Source organism: Callithrix jacchus, chromosome 9 (assembly GCF_049354715.1).
Source record: "Callithrix jacchus isolate 240 chromosome 9, calJac240_pri, whole genome shotgun sequence".
NCBI classification, from domain to species: Eukaryota; Metazoa; Chordata; class Mammalia; order Primates; family Cebidae; genus Callithrix; species Callithrix jacchus.
Genome location: NC_133510.1, coordinates 124,825,059 through 124,837,427, shown reverse-complemented (window position 1 = coordinate 124,837,427; position 12,369 = coordinate 124,825,059). Strand labels below are relative to the sequence as shown.

Sequence of the window (12,369 nt, the reverse complement as noted above, 5' to 3'; positions counted from 1 at the left end):
CTAAAAATACAAAAATTAGTTTGCATAGTAGTGCACACCTCTAGTCCCAGCTACTCGGGAGGCCAAGGCAGGAGAATCACTTGAACCTGGGAGGTGGAAGTTGCAGTGAGCTGAGATCATGCCACTGCATTCCAGCCTGGCAACAGAGCGAGACTCAGTCTCAAAAAGAAAATAAAAAATAACGGCCGGGCACGGTGGCTCAAACGCCTATAATCCCAGCCCTTTGGGAGGCCGAGGCGGGTAGATCACGAGGTCAAGAGATCGAGACCGTCCTGGTCAACATGGTGAAACCCCGTCTCTATTAAAAATACGAAAATTACCTGGGCATGGTGGTGCGCGCCTGTAGTCCCAGCTACTTGGGAGGCTGAGGCAGGAGAATTGCTTGAACCCAGAAGGCGGAGGTTGCGGTGAGCCGAGATCGTGCCATTGCACTCCAGTCTGGGTAACAACAGCGAAACTCTGTCTCAAAAGAAAAAAAATGCAGAATGGGCCGGGTTGGTGAGCTCTGGTGTTGCTCTCAAAATGGTTCTCTGTGTCTGAAGCTTAAACCATGCCAGGGGAGTGAACTCTCTCCTTGCTCCCCAGTTTCTGGGCTTATAGGGCTCACTCTTCATCCCCTCACTCCTACTTCCTCACTGGTCAGAAGGCTTTGTTGGGTCTGTGTTTGTGTCGCTGCCTTTAATTTTTTTTTTTATTTTATATTTTAAATTTTTGAGACAGTCTCACTCTGTCGCGCAGGCTGGAATGCAGTGGCATAGTCTCGGCTCACTGTAACCTCCACATCCTGAGTTCAAGCAATTCTCCTGCCTCAGCCTCCCGAGTAGATGGGATTACAAGCACACACCACCACGCCAGGCTAATTTTTGTGTGTGTGTTTGTAGTAGAGACAGAGTTTCACCAGATTGGCCAGGCTGGTCTCTAACTGCTGACCCTGTGATCTGCCTGCCTTGGCCTCTCAAAGTGCTGGGATTATAGGCGTGGGCCACTGCGCCCAGCCTCATGCCTTTAAAAGTAAGAACTTTTTCCATCCTGTATAAGAAGTCTTTGCTGACAGGATGCAGTGACTCACATCTGTAATCTCAGCACTTTGGGGGACTGAGGCGGGCGGATCACCTGGGGTCAGGAGTTTGAGACAAGCCTGGCCAACATGGTGAAACCCCATCTCTACTAAAAATACAAAATTTAGGCCAGTCGTGGTGGCTCATACTTGTAATCCCAGCACTTTAGGAGGCCAAGGCGGGTGGATCACCTAAGGTTAGGAATTCAAGACCAGCCTGGCCAACATGGTGAAACCCCATCTCTTAAAAAAAAAAAAAAAAAAAATTTGGCCGGGCTCGGTGGCTCAAGCCTGTAATCCCAGCACTTTGGGAGGCCGAGGTGGGTGGATCACAAGGTCAAGAGATCGAGACCATCCTGGTCAACATGGTGAAACCCCGTCTCTACTAAAAAAAAAAAAAAAAATTAGCTGGGCATGGTGGTCCGTGCCTGTAATCCCAGCTACTCAGGAGGCTGAGGCAGGAGAATTGCCTGAACCCAGGAGGCGGAGGTTGTGGTGAGCGGAGATCGCGCCATTGCACTCCAGCCTAGGTAACAAGAATGAAACTCTGTCTCAAAAAAATAATTTAGCCAGGTGTGGTAGCAGGCCCTTGTAATCCTAGCTACTCAGGAGGTTGAGGCATGAGAATCACCTGAACCTGGGAGATGAAGGTTGCAATGAGCCGAGATTGCATTACTGCACTCCAGCCTGGGCCATAGAGTGAGACTCTGTCTCAAAAAAAAAAAAAAAAAGAAATCTTTGCCAACCACAAGGTCGTGAAAATATTCACCTTTTTTTTTTTTTTTTTTTTTTTGAGACAGAGTTTTGCTCTTGTTACCCAGGCTGGAGTGTAATGGTGCGATCTCGGCTCACCGCAACCTCCACCTCCTGGGTTCAGGCAATTCTCCTGCCTCAGCCTCCCGAGTAGCTGGGATTACAGGCACGTGCCACCATGCCCAGCTAATTTTTTGTATATTTTTAGTAGAGACGGGGTTTCACCATGTTGACCAGGATAGTCTCGATCTCTTAACCCCGTGATCCACCCGCCTCGGCCTCCCAAAGTGCTGGGATTACAGGCTTGAGCCACTGTGCCGGGCTCATCCTCTTTTCTTTATAATTTACTGAGTTTCAGGTATTTCTTTTTTTTGAGATGGAGTCCCACTCTGTCTCCCAGGCTGGAGTGCAGTGGCTTGATCTCGCTTCACTGCAACCTCTGCCTCCAAGGTTCAAGTGATTCTCCTGCCTCACCCTCCTGAGTGTCTGGGACTACAGGCGTGCATCAACATGCCCAGCTAATTTTTATATTTTTAGTAGAGGGGGGGTTTCACCATGTTGGCCAGGCTGGTCTCGAACTCCTGGCCTCAAATGATCCGCCTGCCTCAGCCTCCCAAAATGCTGGGATTATAGGCATGAGCCATGGTGCCCAGCCTTAGGTATTTCTTTCTTTCTTTTTTTTTTTTTGAGATGGAGTTTTGCTGTGCCGCCCAGGCTGGAGTGCAATGGTACAGTCTCAGCTCATTGTAACCTCTGGCTCCTGGGTTCAAGCAATTCTCCCGCCTCAGCCTCCCAAGTAGCTGGGATTACAGGAGCCTGCCACAACACTCAGCTAATGTTTTGTATTTTTAGTAGAGATGGGGTTTCACCATGTTGGCCAGGCTTGTCTTGAATTCCTGACCTAGGGCAATTCAACTGCCTCAGCCTTCCAAAGTGCTGGGATTACAGGCATGAGCCACCGCGCCGGCCTGGTACTTCTTTATAGCAGTGAGAGAATGGAGTCATACAGCCCTCTTCCAGTATTACTGGTGTCATTATAAAAAGGGGAAATGTGAAGTTTGCAAGGAGCAGTGGCTCTTGTTTGGGGTCCTAGCTACTCAGGAGTCTGAGGCAGGAGGATCGCTTGAGCCCATGAGGTCGAAGCTGCACTGAGCCGTGATCATGCCACTGCACTAGAGCCTTGGTGACAGTATGAAACCCTGGACAACAAACCGAAACGCCTGTCAAATAAAAGAAGGAAGGGAGGAAGGAAGGGAGGGAACAAGTTGAAAGTCTTACTTCTTACTTCTATGTGACTTTAAAACTTATTTTAAGGCCAGGTGCAGTAGCTCACACCAAAATCTCGACTCTGCACTCCAGCCTGGGTGACAGAGCGAGACTCCATCTCAAAACAAAAAACAAAAAAAAGACAAAACCACTGGGCACAGTTGCTCACGCCTGTAATCCCAGCACTTTGGGAGGCCAAGGTTGGTGGATCATCACCTGAGATCAGGAGTTTGAGACCAGCCTGGCCAACATGACGAAACCCTGTCTCTATTAAAAAATAAAAAAGTTAGCCGGGCATGGTGGTGTGTACCTGTAGTCCCAGCTACCTGGGAGGCTGAGGCAGGAGAATCCTTTGAACCCAGGAGGTAGAGGTTGCAGTGAACTAAGATCATGCCACTGTACTCCAGCCTGTGTGACAGAGTGACCAAAAAAAAAAAAAAAAAAAGGCCAGGTGCAGTGGCTCATGCCTGTAATCCCAGTACTTTGGTAGGCTGAGACAGGTGGATCATGAGGTCAGGAGTTTGAGACCAGCCTGGCCAACGTGGTGAAACCTCGTCTCTACTAAAAAGACAAAACAAAACAAAACAAAAAAATAGCTGAGCATGGTGGCATGTGCCTGTAATTCCAGCTGCTTTGGAGGCTGAGGCAGGAGAATCACTTGAACCCAAGAGGCGGAGGTTGTGGTTAACAGAGATCATGCCATTGCACTCCAGCCTGGGTGACAGAGCAAGACACTGTTTCAGAAAAAAAGAAAAGAAAAGAAAGGGCCAGGCACGGTGGCTCAAGTTTATAATCCCAGCACTTTGGGAGGCCGAGGCGGGTGGATCACGAAGTCAAGAGATCGAGACCGTCTCGATCCAAAGTCTGCATGATGTTCTAATCTCATCTGAACACGCTTGCAGTCCCTGCTGAGCCCATTAGAACTCAGCTTCCTAGGCCGGGCACAGTGGCTCAAGCCTGTAATCCCAGCACTTTGGGAGGCTGGAGAACAGTGGTAGGAGTGGATCTACCTGACTTTAAAACTCTGGGACATCTCGGCCTCCCAAAGTGCTGGGATTACAGGCTGGAGTACAGTGGCGTGATCTTAGTTCACTGCAACCTCTACCTCCTGGGTCAAGAGCGAAACTCCGTCTCAAAAAAAAAGAAAAGAAAAGAAAGGAACACGAGGAGCCTGGAGTGATTTGGGTTGGGGTCTTCAGCCAGCCAAGGAAGCTGAGTTCTTCCCCCCGCCCCCACCCCGAGACGCAGTTTCGCTCTTGTTACCCGGGCTGGAGTGCAATGGCGCGATCTCGGCTCACCGCAACCTCCGCCTCCTGGGTTCAGGCAATTCTCCTGCCTCAGCCTCTCGAGTAGCTGGGATTACAGGCACGCACCACCATGCCCAGCTAACTTTTTGTATTTTTAGTAGAGACGGGGTTTCACCACATTGACCAGGATGGTCTCGATCTCTTGACCTCGTGATCCACCTGCCTTGGCCTCCCAAAGTGCTCGGATTACAGGCTTGAGCCACCGTGCCCAGTCTAGGAAGCTGAGTTCTAATGGGCTCAGCAGGGGCTGCAAGCATGTTCAGATGAGATTAGAACACCATGCAGACTTTGGAGCTAGGCACTCTCGGATTTAAATCCCAGTTTTGTCAGTTTGTAACTGTGCCACTTTGGGCAACCACCCCAGCCTCTCTGAGCCCCATCTGTCAAAGGGGAATATTGATGAGACTTGGCAGAAGAGCTTGTTACGAGTGTTCCGCGAAAGAACAGTTGTTGGCAATTAGCACAGTGCTCAGTAAATGGTGGTTCCAATCTTCCCTCTCGTGGGATGTGCTGTGCTCAGAGAGAGGATTGCCTCCTTCCAGATTGAATGAATTGGCCGATCTGCCAGTCTTTAGCAAAGGTAGTGTATCTGTGAAAATCTGACCAGGATAAACAGATACCAGACTAGGAGAATTTATCCCAAGAATTGCTCCAGGGGTAATGCAAGAATTATGGGAAAAGGCAGGCAGGGGAGGGGAAGCCCCCAGGTTAGCCCCAACAGGAGGGCTGCCACCACCCCTGGGGTTGGAGGGACAGAGGCAGGGGGTGGTGTTTCTGGTACCCAAGAGGGACTGGAGTCTCCAGGTAGAAGCCAGAGCCACAGTGGGCCTATTTGGTGGAAGGTGGAGCTGGAGATCCCACCTGAGGCAGAGGGGGAGGAACACCCTGGATTCCCCTGTCCTACCACCAGGCTCCTCCACCCACCAGGCTCCTCCCACCCACCAGGCTCCTCCCACCCACTAGGCTCCTGTCACAGTCTCCAAGATGGTCCATTTGTGCAGGAAGCCAGATGATTGATGGGTTGGCCTCTCTATGATCTGGCGCAAAGCAGGAGAGAGGCAAGGGAGGGGTCTGAGGGCAAAGAAGTGCAGGTCCAACACTGGGGAGTGGGTTTCCATCCATTCTCTCTGGAGCCCAGATTCCCCATCTAGAAAATGGGGATAATGATAGCACCTAGTTATACAATAGCTGACTGCCTACAACAGGGTAACACATGTAAGCAGGTGAGCCCAGCAGCCAGCATACAGTACGGAGTACCCCGTAGATGTCATGAACAACCTAGTTAGCTGTTTTCTGCTCAGAGGATGAAAGGCGGTAACAGGGCCAGGTGCAGTGGCTCACTCCTGTAATCCCAGCACTTTGGGAGGCTGAGGTGAGAGGATCGCTTGAGTCCAGGGGTTCGAGACCAGTCTGGGCAACATGGTGAAACCCTGTCTCTACTAAAAACACAAAAAAATTAGCCAGGCATGGTGGCATGTGCCTGTAGTCCCAAGTACTCGGGAGGCTGAGGCAGAATAATCATCTGAACCCAGGAGGCAGAGGCTGCAGTGAGCCAAGATGGCACCATTGCACTACAGCCTGGGCAACAGAGCGAGACTCCGTCTCAAAAAAAGAAAAAGAAAAAGGAAGGGAGAGAGAGAAGAAAAGAAACAAGAGAAAGAAAGACAAAGAGAGACAGACAAAGAGAGAAAGAGAAGAGCTAACAGGACAGGACCTGGGAATAAATTCAAGGTACCAGAGCTAGGGCTGGTGATATTTTTGTCTTGGAGACGTGTCCATCTGTCCTCCCTCCATTCTAAGCTGGTGAGTCTGTCAGTCTCCTTTTAGAAATCCTGAGTCAGGGCCGCTCTTACCAAGTTCAGGGTGGCTCAAAGTTTGGCCTCTGTGCTCCCTCAAAAGGATTTCAAATCCACTCGATGTTGAGTCGGTTTCTCTGCCTCCCGCCGTTGCCAAACTTCCCTTGCCCCCTCCAGCCTGGGGCTGAGCCTCCTCCAGGATCTCTTTGTATAATTAAAAAGAAAAATAGAACAGCTGATGTTGCTAAACATGTATTTAAAGTGACACCCTGAGTTCAAGGAGTGGAAAATAAAAACGTTTAAGGTTCAGATTAAAAGTCTCCATGCTCAGCTGTCTCCTGACCCTGGGATTTCTCCACAGCCCGGCTGCCTTTAATCCCCTGCCCTGGCTCGTAAAAGCCCTTTAGACTGAGGGCATTTATTTCACAGAGAACAGTTCCAGCCTAATCACATAAAAACACCTGCATCCTGGGAACAGTCTGTCAAAAGCCGTGTGCTGTGAGGCCCCAGAGAAGCTGGAGCAATCCGGAGTGCTGATCACCCTAGGAGTCATGCTCCAGTCACTTTCGTAGACTGTCCCCTTCCCCCACTACATCCAATTCATCAATAAGCCCAGTGAGTTCTAGCCCCTAGCGTTTTCTTGAGATCTGAGCTCTTCCATCCTGCGGCCCCTTCCATCGCACTGGGGCTGCCATCCTTGCCCGCCCACACGTCTGCAGTTATCCGCCTGGGCTTCTGCTTCCACTGACCCCACTAAAGCCGTTCTGTAACAGCAACCAGAAATAGCTTTTTGAGACATAAATCTGATATGTCCTTTCTTGCTTATATTAGTTTCCCATTGCTGCTGTAAGAAATTATCATAAATTTTAGTGACTTAAAACAACACAAATTCACCAGCCAAGGTGGCTCACGCCCACCTGTAATCCCAGCACTGTGGGAGGCTGAGGTAGGGGGAATCACCCGAGGTCAGGAGTTCTAGACCAGCCTGGCCAACATGGCAAAAACTTGTCCTTACAACCCTAAAATACACAAATTAGCTAGGTGTAGTGGGGTGCACCAGCTACTCGGGATGCTGAGGCAGAAGAATTGCTTGAACCTGGGAGGCAGAGGTTACGGTGAGCCATGATTATGCCACTGCACTCCAGCCTGGGCGACAGAGTGAGACTCTGTCTCGAAAACAAAACAAAGGCTGGGCGAGGTGGCTCACACCTGTAATCCCAGCATTTTGGGAGGCTGAGGCAGGTGGATCATGAACTCAGGAGTTTAAGATCAGCCTGACCAATATGTTGAAACACTGTCTCTACTAAAAATACAAAAATTAGCTGGGTGTGGTGGTGCACGCCTGTAGTCCCAGCTACTTGGGAGGCTGAAGCAGAAGAATCACTCGAACCTGGGAGACAGAGGTAGGGAGCTGAGATTGCATCACTGCACTCCAGCCTGGGCAACAGAGCGGGACTCCATCTCAAAAAACAAAACAAAAAACCACAAATTTGCCAGGCACAGTGGCTCATGCCTGTAAAAAAAAGGCCCTACAGAGGCCAGGCACGGTGGCTCATGCCTGTAATCCCAGCACTCTGAGAGGCCGAGGCAGGCGGATCACCTGAGGTCAGGAGTTCAAGACCATCCTGGCCAACATGGTGAATCCCTGTCTCTACTAAAACTACAAAAATTAGCTGGGCACGGTGTCATGCAGCTAAAATGCCAACTACTTGGGAGGCTGAGGGAGGACAATCACTTGGACCCAGGAGGCAGAGGTTGCAGTGAGCTGAGATTGAGCCACTGCACTCCAGGCTGGGTGACAGAGTGAGAGTTCGTCTCAAAAACAACAAGCACGCCAAGACAAAACAAACAAAAAAATCAATAAACCCGAATGGTACACTAAGCGAAAAATACAAAACTAAGCATACTACTACTTTACAAAACAAACAAAAAAATCAATAAACCCGAATGGTACACTAAGCGAAAAATACAAAACTAAGCATACTGCTACTTTCAGGGTTTTAGGAGGACGAGACTGGGATGGGGCCATGGGGAATTTCAAAGAGACGCTGGGATTGGTGGCTTCCCTTGCTGCTGTTTGAACGTGGAACGCCTCAGCCTCGTTGACTTGCTTGGCATCCTGTGCAACAGCCATGCGGACGTGCTCTGTGTGGTGCCAATTTTAGTACACGTGCTGCCAGAGTGAGTGAGCACTGCTGCTTTTTAAAAACTGTGACAAAATATACGTAGCGTAAAAGTTACCACTTTCACCGTTTTTAAGTGTACAGCGCCATGGCATTAAGCATATGGACACGGGTGCAACCGTCACCGCCGGGCACCTCTGGAACGTTTTCCTCCTGATCCTCCCAAACAACTCTGTTCCCATTAAACCTAACTCCCCAAAATATCCCCCTCCATCCAGTCCCTGGCCACCACCATTCCATCCATTCTATTTTCCTATTTTACTTTTCTTTTTTTTTAAAACGGAGTCTCCTTCTGTCACCCAGGCTGGAGTGCAATGTCATGATCTCGGCTCACTGCAACCTCGCCTCCCAGGTTCCGGTGATTCTCCTGCCTCAGCCTCCTGAGTAGCTGGGATCACAGGCATGTGCCACCATGTCTAGCTAATTTTGTACTTTTAGTAGAGACAGGGTTCCTCCATGTTGGTCAGGCTGGTCTCGAACTCCCAACCTCAGGTGATCCGCTGGCCTCAGCCTCCCAAAGTGCTGGGATTACAGGCATGAACTACTGCACCTGGCCCCATCTTTAATTATTTCTATGCATTGTCTGGGTTTTTGCAACATTTTTTCAAAATTAACTTGCCATTATAGGAGTCTAGGCAAGGGGTTAAGAAGTCAAGGAGGGGCCGGGCGCGGTGGCTCACGCCTATAATCCCAGCACTTTGGGAGGCCGAGGCGGGTGGATCACAAGGTCAAGAGATCGAGACCATCCTGGTAAACAAGGTGAAACCCCGTCTCTACTAAAAATACGAAAATTAGCTGGGCATGGTGGTGTGCGCCTGTAATCCCAGCTACTCGGGAAGCTGAGGCAGGAGAATTGCTTGAACCCAGGAGGCGGAGGTTGCGGTAAGCCGAGATCGCGCCATTGCACTCCAGTCTGGGTAACAAGAGCGAAACTCCATCTCAATAAAAAAAAAAAAAAGAAGTCAAAGAGGAGGAGAGTCAAATCTTTCATTTCATAGCTGGAAAAGTCAGGCCAAATTTGAGAGAGGGCACCTGTCAGAAGCGCTGGCCGTCTGCCAGAGCTCCAGGGTTAGAACCCAGCTGCTGCCCTCTCGCCTGGCGTATGAGGGAAGAAACAACTGTGGTCGGGGACGTGGCCGTAATCAGACAGTGGGCATTGATTGAGTGGGAGCTGCAGGCAAAGTCCTCCATGGGTGCCCGGGGATGGACAGGTAGGTGAGCGAGGGGCCAGCCTGGCCTCACCTTCAAAGAGCTGGTTCCCAGGTGAGAAGATAGGCCCTGAGAAAGGTGCCTGGCAGTACAAGGTGATAAGGGGCGCTCGGCACTCTAAACACACCCACATTCTACCCTTATCTTTGTGTGTCAGAGTTAATTATTGACAGGCCATTTTAGCAGGAAGACTGGGGGCTCCTTGAGGGCATTCATGCATTCAGGCAATTACTGAACTACTGTGTACCGAGGCACTGATGGGGACAGCTGTATACAGTAGCTGCTTGATAAACACACATTGCATTGAATGACAAGCCCAGAGCTTAGCATTTCACAGGCACTCCAGAAATGCTGCTTGGATTAAATAAATAATGCATGAATAAATCACAGGCCTGGCACACAGTAGGTGTTTAATACGTGTTGAGGCCAGGCACAGTGGCTCACACCTGTAATTCCACCACTTTGGGAGGCCAAGGTGGGAGGATCAGAAGGTCAGGATTCCATCTCAAAAAAAAAAAAAAAAAAAAGTAGAGGCTATTTCTTGCAACATATGAGCATTTCCTGTGTACCAGAACTTGTGCCAGTCCTTCCTTCACGCAATTCAACATGTATTGTATTTGGTTTCGTTTTGAGACTGACTCTTGTTCTGTTGCCCAGGCTGGGATGCAGTGATACAATATTGGCTCACCGCAACCTCCACCTACCAGGTTCAAGTAATTCTCCTGCCTCAGCCTCCTGAGTAGCTGGGATTACAGGTATGCACCACCCCACCCAGCTGATTTTTGTATTTTTAGTAGAGACGGGTTTTCGCCATGTTGTCCAGGCTGGTCTGGAACTCCTGACCTCTGTTGCTCAGACTTGACTGCAGTGGTGTGACCATGGCTCACTGCAGCTTTGACTTTCTAGGTTCACGTGATCCTCCCACCTTAGCCTCCAGTTACTGCTACCTCAGGAGTACACTATCACCTCCCGCTAATTTTTTTTTGTTGAGACAGTCTTGCTTTGCTGCCCAGGCTGCAGTGCAATGGCACACTCTTGGCTCACTGCAACCTCTGCTTCCCATGTTCAAGCAATTCCTCTTGCCTCAGCCTCCCAAGTAGCTGGGATTACGGGCACATGCCTGGTTAATTTTTGTATTTTTAGTAGAGATGGAGTTTCACCATCTTGGCCAGGCTGGTCTTAAACTCCTGACCTCAGATGATGTGCCCGCCTCGGTCTCTGAAAGTGCTGGGATTACATGCATGAGCTACCATGCCAGGCCAACAACCAGCTAATCAAAAAAATTTTTTGGCCGGGCACGGTGGCTCATGCCTGTAATCCTAGCACTTTGGGAAGCCGAGGTGGGTGGATCACCTGAGGTCAGGAGTTCAAGACCAGCCTGGCCATCATGGAGAAACCCCATCTTCAAAAAAAAAGAAAGAAATTAAAACATTTTTTTTTTTTTTTTTTTGTAGAGCTGAAGTCTCACTGTGTTGCCCAGGCTGGTCTCAAACTCCTGGGCTAAAATTATCCTCCTGTTTTGGCCTCCTAAAGTACTGAGATTACAAACCTGAGCTACCACACCGGGCCTGAACCTGCCTTTTATTTTTTGAGATGAAGTCTTACTCTTGCCCACGCTGGAGTGCAATGGCATGATCTTAGCTCACTGCAACCTCCACCTCTGGGGCTCAGTTGATTCTCCTGACTCAGCCTCCTGAGTAGTAGGGATTACAGGTTCCCACCAGCATGCCTGGCTGATAACTGTATTTTTAGTAGAGATGGGCTTTCGCCATGTTGGTCAGGCTGGTCTCCAACTCCTGACCTCGGGTGATCTGCCTGCCTTAGCCTCCCAAAGTGGTGGGGTTACAAGTGTGAGCCACCACGCCCAGCATTGTTTTTTTAAGACAAAGTCTCGCTTTGTCATCCAGGCTGGAGTGCAGTGCAATGATCCTGGCTCATTGCAACCTCTGCCTCCCGGGTTTAAGCAATTCTGGTCTCGAAGTCTGACCTCAGGTGATCGGCTTGCCTCAGCCTCCCAAAGTGCTGGGATTACAGGCGTGAGCCACTGTGCTCAGCCTGTTTCAAGTTTTTTGTGATGACGTTAAGTCCTGCAGGGGCATCATCCTGGTCCCTGCTTCCCAGTGCCCTCCTGTATTTGTCTGTCTACAATGTCCTCAGCTGTGGAACGGCTGCATCATAGCTTCCGCCCACCTTCAGCGTGTCTACTAAATTTTGCAGTTTATTTCATCCCAACCCCACCCTCAGCTCACTACGCTTCTTTTTTTTAGACGGAGTTTCGCTCTTGTTACCCAGGCTGGAGTGCAATGGCGCGATCTCGGCTCACCGCAACCTCTGCCTCCTGGATTCAGGCAATTCTCCTGCTTCAGTCCCCTGAGTAGCTGGGATTACAGTCATGCACCACCATGCCCAGCTAATTTTTTGTATTTTTAGTAGAGACAGGGTTTCACCATGTTGACCAGGATGGTCTTGATCTCTTGACCTCGTGATCCACCCGCCTCGGCCTCCCAAAGTGCTGGGATTATAGGCGTGAGCCACCGCGCCCGGCCCTCACATGTTAGTTATTACTCTAATAGCTTTTCTGTATTCTAACTCGTATTTGAGTTCAGGATGTAACTTTTCCAGCATGTTTTCACATTAATTAGCATCTTCTGGACCAGGATCATGACAATGTAGACACAGTCCTTTCCCTTAAGGAGTTCACAGAATTAGGTCAATAAATGTTAATTGAACTCACTAGCCAGTGACATATTTTAGACGCTTAGCAACTGTCTAATTGACTCAGAGGTTCCCCTCATCTG

The 12,369-nt window shown here is 49.7% G+C and overlaps 1 long non-coding RNA gene across 1 annotated transcript in view; it reads right to left on the bottom strand.

Moving 5' to 3' along the window:
- Window positions 1-12,369, bottom strand: part of LOC128928635 (uncharacterized) — a 34,630-nt gene that overhangs the window by 4,323 nt on the left and 17,938 nt on the right. The window contains exons 2-3 of the long non-coding RNA XR_008474037.2: window positions 6,237-6,383; window positions 321-459 (exon numbers count right to left, since the gene is read on the bottom strand). This is a non-coding gene — a long non-coding RNA (uncharacterized LOC128928635). The remainder of the gene's footprint in view (window positions 1-320; window positions 460-6,236; window positions 6,384-12,369) is intronic.